This window comes from Carettochelys insculpta, chromosome 23, assembly GCF_033958435.1.
Source record: "Carettochelys insculpta isolate YL-2023 chromosome 23, ASM3395843v1, whole genome shotgun sequence".
Taxonomy (NCBI): Eukaryota; Metazoa; Chordata; order Testudines; family Carettochelyidae; genus Carettochelys; species Carettochelys insculpta.
In genome coordinates, this window is record NC_134159.1 from 20,650,723 (window position 1) to 20,662,898 (window position 12,176).

Sequence of the window (12,176 nt, forward strand, 5' to 3'; positions counted from 1 at the left end):
CCCTTGTCCTGCTCCCCCTGGTTTTGCCACTGACTAGCTTGGTGATCTTGGGCATTGCACTTAGTCTCTGTGGGCAAAACTGACCCTGGCATAGAGGAACAGCACTAAGCTTATACACCAGTTAAGCTCCAGGCAAAGTCAACATAAATGGAATGATGCTCTGATCTGAGGCTGGGCCTCTGCATAAGGATGAAGCTTCTCCACAATGCATTAGTATTTCCACAAAAAGGGTCTGGTAATTACATCCCAGGGACACAATGTAGCTTAAATCATAAATGCTGATAAATTACTTTGAGATTCTTGTGTGAATGGGGCACTATGGAATGAAATAATTGTTAGCATTAGCATGAAAGGTAAAATAATTCGATTGTGAAAACAGCACCAAGTGACTGGGAAAGGAACATTTCCCCTGTAGCTATATCATTCCTTTACTATCGTGACATTGATCAACAGGGCTCTTAGGCTTTTGCCTGTCTACAGACCAGAACTGCCAATGAAAGATTTCAATTTCTTTATTAACTGAGCTGGGGTATCCCTAACATCTTTAGTACTCAAATAACTGGAGAAGAGAGAAGTTGTTTGCTATCCCTCTTTTCTTGATTGTTTCAATGTCAGTCAACAAGCTGCAGAGACTTATAAACAGGAAAATACTTCCCACTTTGATGGATAACCCTTGTGCCTTTGTCCAGCCTCAGTATGTCTACATGCTAGCTAGTTAGTTAGTTAGTTAAGTTAGGAAAGCAAATATGCAAGAAGGTAGGTGACAGCCCAGAATCTCATGAGATGACAAAACCTAATGAGAGATCAGCTTAACTTGGTCAAATCAAAATGAGTGTTCTGGTGGTTTAATTTAATCAAAAACTTAAAGAGAAATTAAATTGGAGATAGTGACAATTAATTGACAATTTTAATGGTGACAGAATTGATGGAATTTTCTTCAGCTCAAACCAAACGTGATGATTCATCTGTGCAAAATCAGCATTAGTGAAGCAGAGTGCAGAGGAAAATGGTGCAGGGGACAAGAACTCCTTGGGAAAGGTTAATACAGGTTGAACGTCTCCAATCTGGAACTCTCTCATCTGGCAAACTCCACAATCTGGCATTATTTTAATGAGCAGGACAGCCACTTACTATGGTTGTGGTCAAGTTTCCCGGGGTCTCATGAAGTTTGTGTACAGCCACCAGTCATGGCTCTCTGTGTTAAGTGGCGTTATTTAGCTGTAATTTATCCCTAAATGTCTTCTAAGAGACCAGTAAGAAGTGGAAGTGTTGGTAACATGCTAGAAAATATTGACCTCCTGTCATTTGGCAAATTCTCTTGTCCAACACAAGTCAGGTCCCAAGGGTACTGGATGAGAAAGATTCAACCTATAGCAAAAATCACTGAGGGCCCTGCTTTCTGGTGGCTCTCTGCTTTTTACCTCACCTGAGATTCAGTCCCGAAACCTGCAAATCCAGTGGCTGCCATTTCACAAGGAAAGCAAAAGGCCCGTTTCCACTAGCTGAGCCAATAGGAATTTCACATAGCTGATATGGACCTGAAGTTGCTCCTGGCATATTTCACACAGACTCAACACTGTGCACTGACACAGTTGCTGAGGTAACTGTGCTTCTTCCTGTGAACAGCTCCTGTGAGCTAATGATGAGCAGTAAATGATTAGCATATAAAGCCTGCATAATTTCCCACTGCATATGTTATTCCTTCTGTGGCAAGCCAGGTTCTGAGAGCCTGCTTCTCCAAAACTTCATCCCCAGGTCTTTTTGGCAGAACTACATGTACTTCATTTTTTCTCTTCTAATTGCACATCTTATCTCCTTCCTCTTCCTCCCTTTACCAGCTTCAACTGCCTGTTTCAACTGCCATATATGCCATCATGTGCCAACAATGCCCAGATGCTTTGTATATTGGATAGACTTCAAGCTCTCTTAGACAAAGAATGAATGGGCATAAAACAGACATAAGAACACTCCTGATTCACGAACCTGTCAGTCAAAAATTTAATGGTGTGGGCCATTCTGCTAATGACCTGAAAGCTTGTGTCTTAATGAAGAGGAATTTTCACAACAATTTGGAAAGAGGGGCTGCAGAACTCTCTTTTACATTCAAATTAGACACATCACGTGGTTTGAACCGGAACAGGATTTTTTTAGGTCATTGTAGGGGCTCTTTTGCATACTTGGCTTTATCTAATTCTTGACTCCCCCACCCACTTCTGCTCCTCTGCTCTCTGATTTGCTCACCTTGATAATATTTTTCTGATTTGTCCACCTTGATTACTATTTTTGGTTCTCTATGCCTTAAATATTGAGTCTGTTCTGGTCTGGCTATGATCTGAAGAAGTGGGCCTGTCCCACGAAAGCTCATCACCTAATAATTATTTTGTTAGTCTTTAAAGTGCTACTGGACTGCTTTTTTTTTTGATAGTACATAGACTAGCATGTCTATCTCTCTGTTACTGTTCCAACTGATGGGAGGTACATGTGTCAAGAGACACAACAAAGAGTCAGTTGCCCTGGGCCATTTAAATTGCTGCTAGATCCCCCACAGTACAGGCCTGGTGCTGTTGAGGGCTGGAGCGGGGAGGTGTGGTGCTATCTGGGCAGCACTGAGGGCTGGCTGTCCCTGGCTCTGCCCCTTCTGCCCAAGGGCCTGGTGAAGTTTGTCACCAGCTGTGGTGTCAAATAATACGCCAGTGATATTCAACCTGTGGTCCATGGACCCCTGGGGCTCTGCAGTCTATGACTAAGATTTTTCAAAGGAATCCGCACCTCCATTTGAAATATTTTAGGGGTCTGCAAAATAAAAAAATATTGAAAAGCACTGGAATATGGTGATTCCCGGTTATTTACTCATGGTCCTATGAATGATGTATTGATACACATTTTTTATAGGCTGTTCCATATTAATACCGGCAAGGTTCAGTTGGTGAATGAGAAAGAAAATGCATATTGGAAGATGAAATATTTGTATGCAAATAATATGTTTTTTTCTAATGCATGTTAAGTAATCAGTTGCTACAGAAGACACTGAGGATTCATAGCAGGGAAGATTTTTAATATAACAAGAATTATAGAAAGTATTTTGCATGATATTTTCCTCTTTACTGTCAAGTTTTAACACACTGTAAATTAAAAAAATAATAGAAACAGATTATATGCAACTCAGAGCAGGCATCGTTCTCCAGTGAGTGGTAAGGGAATTGTAAAGTGGTAATGCATGGCTTTTGTAGTCTTGTCACTTTGATGAATACTTTAGTAACATCAGACTTGAAAGCAAGGATACTCTTGCATTACTCTACTTTTTCTGTCAGTTAAATGCCAGCTGGAACAATAACTCAAGTTAGAATCAGAGAGTTTTGTTTCAGAAATGAGCATCTGTGTTTTCTGCTAACCTGACATATATTTTTCTCTTGTAAAGAATTGCACATGGAAGATATGTTAAAAGGAACCACTGATTCTTCCTTTACAGTATCATGTGTTTTTTCCTTGATCTGTGTTTTTTGGCCTATTGCAAAGGAAACTAGCTGGCAAAAATGACTCTGAGTTCAGTCTAGTCTCACTCAAGAAGGAAAGCAATGCTAACTATTTTTGTTTAAGAAACTTAAAGGAACTGAAATGTGGTACGAGTGAGTGAATCACTACTGAACAGGATTTATTTTAAAGTAATCATTCATGTTATTCACAAAATCAATTGCTTATTACAGTCAAACATGCCTCACTCTGCGAGGACTCCAGAGTGACTTGCAGAACTTCAAGAAATAGGATCAACAGCAATATTCCCTGAGTGTCAAGAACTTAGTGGCTACATTCAGGAAGGACACTCGCTGAATATGGGCCTTACATGCTATTCTCTGAAGAAAAGATTACCTAGAACCGTAGCAATACTCTTGTGCTCCCTGGAAACTCTGTTATTATCCCACCCCACCAAATCATTCAATACTAGCAGGGCATTTGATGTGCCTTTTGCACAGAAGGTTTTAAAGATATATCAACTTACGTTACTGCATTTTCCCTTGCAGATAGCCAAGGACAGCAGTTCAAAGTGATTTTATTATCACATTCTATTCCTCCACCAATAGAAAGGCTTTGTCAATACCCAGGTAGCTCATTGAACTATCAACAGCAAAGGGCAAGTTCTGTGATGTGCTGATGTGATCTCATTCGTGGTTTAGGAAGCAGATGGGAAGGTGACATAAACAAACAGCCTTCCTGTGGGTCTTTGCATATTTTTGTGTTTGGAGACAGGTGAAGTGTAGAGCTGAGTCAAAACATTTGCAATGAGTAATTTGTGAACTGAAAATAGACACTTATTCCTCTCCTCCAATATCCACAAACAGGTCTTAATTATTAATTTAGACTATGTTAAGCCTTTTTAATGCAGTCGTTTGTGTGTGACTAGATCTGTGTGAGCAATCTGTGGCTGCAATGCACTGGTTAATTGCTTCGGGCCAAGCATGAGATACTCTTTCTAGCCTTTGATTTCATTTGTGCAAATATAAAATTTATTTTCCTGGAAATCTTGTGGGTGCAACTTCAAAATTAGCTTTTGCAAGCATTTTTGCCTTGTTAAAACAAACATACAAACATTTGAACGTTCAGGAAAAACGAACAAAAGGGGGACATGAACTCAGCACTGGAAGTATTTGCAAACATTTTTCTTCTGAAGAATCCTGCAAACTCTACCAATATTTCTCAGCCTTTTCCTGGAGTGTTTGGAATCCCCCCATACTGCCAGCAAATTATGACTACACACTGTCTTGATCTTGTCAAAATCAGTTAATCTGATTTAACTAGTTCTTTCCCTTTCCAGCATATACAGTGTCACTAATCCATGTGGAAGGGCTGAAATGATCAACATACTGAACATGCAAATGATAAAAATTACTCAGCAAGCCAACCACAAAGCAACATACATCAGAGATGCTCATGAAGTGCTTGTATGCATACTGCACAGTATGGGGCTGTAATTTACTTTCCATTAACAATTGTACACAGCCTGCAAAATAATGTAATAGAAAGGGGATGTTTCTTAGAAGTTGAGAAGTCATAAAACTAAACAGTGGCATCCAAACAAAAAAGCAGTCCAGCAGCACTTTAAAAATTAACAAAGTAATTTATTAGGTGACGAGCTTTCGTGGGACAGACCCACTTCTTCAGATCATAGCCATACCAGAACAGACTCAATATTTAAGTCACAGAGAACCAAAAATAATAATCAAGGTTGACAAATCAGAAAAATTATTATCAAGGTGAGTGAATCAGAGAGCAGGGGGTAGAAGGAGTGGGAGGAAGTCAAGAATTAGATAAAGCAAACTATGTAAAAGAGTCCTTCTAATGAGACAGATAATTGCCATCCTGGTTCAAACCACGTGTTAATGTGTCAAATTTGAATATAAAAAAGAACTCAACAGCCTAGCTTTCCAAATGGCTGTTAAAGTTCCTTTTCAGTAAAACACAGACTTTCAGGTCATTAACAGAATGGCCCATTCCATTAAAGTGCTGGCTGACAGGTTTGTGAATCAGGAGTGTTTTTATGTCTGTTTTATGCCCATTAATTCTTTGTCTAAGAGAATTTGAAGTCTGTCCAATATACAAAGCATCTGGGCATTGTTGGCACATGATGGCATATATGATGTTGGTTGAGGAACATGAGAACGTGCCCATGATTCTGTGAATAACCTGGTTAGGTCCAGTGATGGTATCTTCAGTATAGATATGTGGACAAAGTTGACAACGGGGCTTGTTGCAAGGAAAAGTTTCAGGATTGGTATTCTTGTGGTATAGTCTGTAGTTGTTGGTGAGAATTCTCATAAGGTTGTGAGGTTATCTGTAGGAGAAAACAGGCCTGTCACCTAGGGCCTTCTGGAGTGTGGCATCCTGATTAAGGATAGGTTGTAGGTCTTTAATAATGTGTTACAATGCTTTGAGTTGGGGGCTGTAGGTAAAGACCAGTGGTGTTCTGTTATTGGCTTTTTTGGACCTATCTTGGACTAGCTGGTCTCTGGGTACTCGTCTGGCCCTGTCAATTTGTTTTTTTATTTCTCTGGATGGGTAATTCAGGTTTATGAATATTTGGTAGAGATCTTGTAGTTTTCGGTCTCTGTCAGTAGGATCAGAGCAAATGTGATTGTACCTAAGGGCTTGACTGTAAACAATGGATCTAGTTATGTGTGCAGGATGGAAGCTAGAAGCGTGTAGGCAAGTATAGCGGTCAGTGGGTTTCCGGTAGAGCGTGGTGCTGAACAGGCCATCATTGATTCATACTGTAGCGTCCAGGAAATGTATTTCTCATGTGGAGTAGTCAAGGCATAAGTTGATGGTGGGGTGCAGATTGTTAAAGTCTCTGCAGAATTCTTCTAGAGTCTCTGTAGCATGGGTCCAAATCATAAAGATGTCCTCGATGCATCGTATGTAAAGGAGGAGTAATAGGGGACGAGAGCTGAGAAATCGTTGTTCTGGGTCTGCCATAAATATATTAGCATATTGTGAGGCCATGCGGGTGCCCATAGCAGTTCCACTAATTTTTGGTTCTCTGTGCCTTAAATATTGAGTCTGTTGTGGTATGGCTATGGTCTGAAGAAGTGGGTCTGTCCCACGAACACTCATCACCTAATAAATAATTTTGTTAGGCTTTAAAGTGCTACTGGACTGCCTTCTGGTTTTGATAGGATATAGACTAGCATGGCTTTCTCTCTGTTACTATTAAACAGTGGCACGATACTGTACCAATTTGCAACAGTTTCTGTGTGATGCATGTAACTTGATGAGGAGGCAATATCAGTTCAAATCAAGTGAAAAGTGCCATGCAGGACAGCAGCATGCCTTCTCCAACCCAGTTTCCAAGGGTAGAAATATTTGCATAGTATCATTGTAGGGATAGGCTTAGGTTAGTTACCACAACCGCCCAGGCTGTAGGTCCCCCCTAATATGGCATCCCACCTGTAGCAGTGACCTGTACATGGGCTTCAAAAGTTGTATCCTCCATTGTCTCTTGCTGCTTGGGGTGAGATTGTGACATTCATACCATCTGACAGAGGGCCATGCACATCTCCAGCACCTTTACAGAACCTTGGCACAGCAAGAGGAGGGACGGAAGAGTGAGCCGCTGGGGACTGGACTCAATGACCTCCTGATGTCTCTTTCGGCCCTAGGATTCTAGGATCCTATGATAAAGGTCCACTACCCAATACTACAAATGCCCCATTATGCAGGCCTTGATATTTTGGGGCATCTTCACAGTTTGTGCAAGGGGAAGAGAGATTGCCAGCATCTTCCTGCAAGCTGGCCCACAAGAACATCACACTGAACCCTGACAACCTGTGCAGTGCTGATCGGGACTGGGGCAATGTTTGTTTCTGTTGTCTGGGGGGACAGACAGAAGCACAGAGGCTTGACATTTGGTGACTCTCTAATAATGGTTAAAATGCATACCTGGGATAACTGCCAAAAAGCCAGAGTAGGCCTGCAAGGCAGGAATGATTATGGCTCCACTTTGGTAACGTCCACAACTGTACATGTTCATAGAATCAGAGAACTAGAAGGCACCTCAAGGGGTCATCAAGTCCACTTCTCTGCATTCATGGCAGGATCAAGTACTATCTAGGCCATCCCTGACTGGTGATTATCTATCTAACTTGTTCATAACAATCTTAAAATTGGAGTCTGTTCTGGTATGGCTGTGATCTGAAGAAGTGGGTCTGTCCTGTGAAAGCTCATCACCTAATGAATTATTTTGTTAGTCTTTAAAGTGCTACTGGATGGCCTTTTTGTTTTAAAAATCTCCAGTGATGGAGATTCCACAACCTCCCCAGGCAATTAATTCCGGTGTTTAACCACCCTGACAATTTGGAAGTTTTTCCTAATGTCCAACCTAAATCTCTCTTGCTTCAGTTTAAACCCATTGCTTCTTGTCCTTATTAGTGATCTCCACAGCCAAGACCTTCCTAATCTTCCAGATCAAGACCTTCCTAGCAGTCAGACACAGTGTCTGTTGGTTTTAATTTCTTCCTGTAAGCTCCTTTTATAAAACCGTCGGCTAACCCTGCTGTTTTATATAAATGCCCAACTCATCTCACATTGGATGTGGCCCAGAAAATAGGAGAGAGATGGTGGGTAAAATCTGAAGTTATTTACGGGTCTTATCCAAAAATGAGCCAATGATGCTTTCAAATGTCATAGGCACACAAACATTGGGAGGGTCATGTTCATCAAACTGCTGACGTCCAACTGGAGATTGAGCTGAGAAACCCCTTAGAAAGATGGTCTCTCTGGCCTCCTACATCCCACATCATCATCTTGGTGATTATTTTCATCTTGTTTTGCCTCCTTTACAGTGAATCTTTCCAATCAAAACAAAAACACCACAATTCAGAAGTGTGTGTGTGTGAGAGAGAGAGAGAGAGAGAGAGAGAGAGAGAGAGAGAACATTTTCATTTCACATCTGCTGCTTTGAATTAGGACTTGAATATTCATTTACAAAATGTATAATTTATCAGTGTAGCAGACAATTAATAATTTAAAAGTTATTGCCCTAAATTAAGAATAACATTTAAGCTGGCAGAGGATGGGAGTGCCGAAGCTTGGAATCACAGACTGGCTTGGAGATCTTTTAGATCTCTTTTAGATCGCTGCTGGCCCATCCCCTGGAAGGAAAATTTTATAACTTACAGCAAAAGGCATTTGGGCATAAGGGCATGATTCTAAACTTATTGAACTCAAAGGAAACAAGTTGAATTCCTGGTGCTCTGGAACAGGCCCTAAAACACACCGCATTGAGCACAGGTCTCCACCATTCCACGAGTTCTCCTCCTCCTCCTCTGGCAGCATTTATTAGACAAAAAGAGACAGCAGAAATGAAAGCAGAGAATTAAACATGAAAATTTAATAAAACCATCCTTTGATCACTCTCTGTGGAATGGACTTTGGTTGGAAAGATTATTTGTGGGAGTGCAATAATAGCATCTAATTAGGATAGGAATCAACCTGAAATGAAAGTTTTAAAAAAACCCACAAATCAACTTACCCCATAAACATTAAAGGGAGCCAAATCTTATTAAAGTTATATTTTATAGCTCAATAATTTGTTTCCTTTCTTTTGTGTATCTGCTTGCTCTTTTTGATTTATGTAATCAAATGTAATCAAATATGTGGCTATGCTGGGGTTTTTCATGACTGAGGATTGCATGAAGGAGACAGGGTTGTGGATCCTATAGGAATTGAAAATACCTTTATATGCTCTAGAGTCACATGCAATCCTTCCTTTCCACATGGGGGACTGTTGCCCTCTGTAGATCTCCCACTTTCAGGAGTGCTTTTCCCCTATGGCCATGTCTACACTACAGCAATCTTTTGAAAGATGAACTTCCAGAAGAGATCTTCCAGAAGATCTTCTTTTGAAAGAGTATATCCACACACAAAACCACAGATTGAATGATCGATCTGCTGTTTTGATAGAGAGCATCCACACAGCCCCCACTCTTTCAAAAGAATGTGCCAGGGATCAAAAATCCGGTGTCATGAGGACTCTCTTTCCAAAAAAAAAAAAAAAGTGACCCGCAGAGCAGCTACGCACACTTTCAAAAGAAGCTTTTGACAGGAGGCACTCTTCCTGATCTGTGAGTTGAAGAGGCTTCTGGAAGAAGAGACGCATTCTTTCAATTTTGGATCAAAAGAGCTCCACATGAAAAGGGGCCCGATTTTCCAAAAAACCATACTAGTGGAGACACACCCTAAGGGTTTTCATCCAGTGCTTCTGACATGGTTCTGGATTTGTAACCCAGACTCATTCTGATTCCTTCGCTAAGGGCTTGCTCAGCGACCAGTGAAGAGTTGCTGACTAGAAAGTTTCATCCAAAAAGGATCTGCATCTTTATTACAGGCAACATAGATATGTGGATACCAGAGTAGAAAAGCTATCCACTTCAGATATAAAAGAGAAAACATGCACCCAATTATTATGGAGACTCCCATTCTCCAGAAAACCTTTTAAGAGAGGCTGAGGGGAAGGAGAAGAATTGTTATAAGAATTAAAGCACTTTTCCTTGGTGCCTGGTTTGTAGTCACTGGGGATACAAGGCTAGACTATGTTTCTTCTTTTTTGGAATAAATACAAACAATGTTTAACAACTCGTCTTTGCTGTAGGAGCTGATCTGCATCTCTAGGACCTTAGGGCAGGAACCCTGATAACTAGTGTGACTTGCTTGTAACCCTCTGGTATCGCTGCCTTTTATTATTTTGTTTCAGTAGCAGTCAGAGATTCCCTTGAAATCAGAGTCCCATTGTGCTATGCATGGCAAGAAAAGGGAGAGGAAATTCGGGCCCTAACAAGCTTATGGTCTAAATAGACAAGACAGACAAAGGGCAGGACAAAATAAAGATTCTTATGGCCATTTTGTAGATGAGGAGCTGTGGCTCAGAGTAAATGAGTCATCCAAGGTCAGGCGCACCGAAAGGGACCAGGGCAAAGGGGGCCATAGTCTCAGGGTCTGGCAATACAAAAGGGCCCAGGGTTCCCAGCCACTGCTGCTGTGGCAGTGATGGGGCTCAGAGCTCCGGGCCCTTTGAAATGCTGTTGGGGCCGATGTGGCATGCTTCTGGCAGCACTGAGGGATGGGGTGGGGTAGGATTGCCAAGGTCTCTGGGCAGCACTGAGGACTGGCTGTCTTGGCCCTGCCCCTTCTGCCAGAAGCCCCACCCCTGCTGGCCTCGCCCCTTCTGCCTCAGTCTCCACTCTCCTTGGGGTGCAGAGCAGACCTCCTCACCTCACCTTGTCCAGAGGCCCGGCCAGGCTGTCAGCCCTGCCACCCAAGGTCATGCAGGAAGCTGGCAATGTACCCACAAGCCCATGAGTCTCTGCTGGGAATATGGTTTTTATCCACTGCCAGGGAATAGGTCTTCCACTGAACATGAGCCTAAAGATATAATGATTCAAAGGGTGGTGGAAAGCAGCAACTTGGGGGGAAGCAACCCTCTTTTAGGCTTTTTCTCCCCTGCAGAAAATTCCACACAAGAATATGCTTGGGCCTGGCTTGGCTTTGTGAATGAGGCCCTTACAGATTTGCATACATCATAATAAATGTGAGTCACAACCCGTCTGCATTTTAAATGCTCATTGAAAGACGGAACCAAATATCCCCATTAGTGCTTTTATCCTCTGCTATTTCATATCACAATAAAATGTCACAAGGAAAAGAGAAGCAGATTTCTGATATTATTACTTTGAACTTTCCTTGGCTGTAGTCCCCTGAAGCATGACATTTAGTGAGGGATAAAAAAATGGACTCTTTTCTTAATCATTTTTACCACCTTGCTTCGGTGCCAGACCGGTGGGTTTCATCTTGCCATTTGTACTTCTGCAGTGAGTTGGCTGAGGTGTGAAGTCCTGGGGTCTGATGGTTTCCTCACTGTGCTGCCAATCTTTCCTATGAATAGGCACAAAATATGTCCTTTATGGAAGAGTGCTGCATCTGGAAGGCATCCTGAGGCATGGAGGGCCAAGGCTGTGCCCGTTTACCTGGCTTGGCTGGGCCACTTGAGCATCAGGTGGCAGAATGGTCCTTCCCTATCCCCTGATGCTGGTGAACCAGGTGATGAAGCAGTGGTTGTTTCTGGGTGAAGCAATGTATATTACAGAGTTACCATTATGGATGGCTTACTGGAAGCAGGATGAGTTCAATGAAGTTGTTTTTGCCAAGGAGATCCAGACATTTTATGGCTCTGTGGCAAAGGCAGATGCAGTGCACGAAGGAAGCCTTAAACAGGAGTCCCTGGGCCAGCTGGGAAATGGCTCTTCAAAGACAGTGAACAAACTGCTGAGGAGGTTCCCTAATCGCACACAAGCTTTTTAAAGGAAGATTTGCTTTTCCAAGTACCTGGAGACCAGGATTCCATTTTGCATGTCCCTACTCGGTGCGTACAATTGAACCCCGGGAGATCGACTCTGAGCAGGATGAGCAAGTTGCTCTTCCAGGCAATGTAGACTTATCCTGCGGAATGAGCTATGAATTCTTTGACTCTTAGTGAATACTGACCCCAGTCCAGCCCTGTTTGGTGGGGTCACAGGGTCTTGTGATAACAGGAGGCATGTTTGCTAACTGCTATGCAGTCAGCCATAATGTGGTCTTGACTCGTCTTGCTTTGTTGTGAAATGGAGCCTTCGGAGGAAATCAATAACAGT

At 42.1% G+C, this 12,176-nt stretch overlaps 1 pseudogene; it reads left to right on the plus strand.

Annotated features, from left to right (window-relative positions):
- The first annotated feature begins 11,550 nt into the window (after positions 1-11,550).
- LOC142025554 (small ribosomal subunit protein mS37 pseudogene) lies at positions 11,551-11,847 on the plus strand (annotated as a pseudogene).
- The last annotated feature ends 329 nt before the right edge of the window (positions 11,848-12,176 follow it).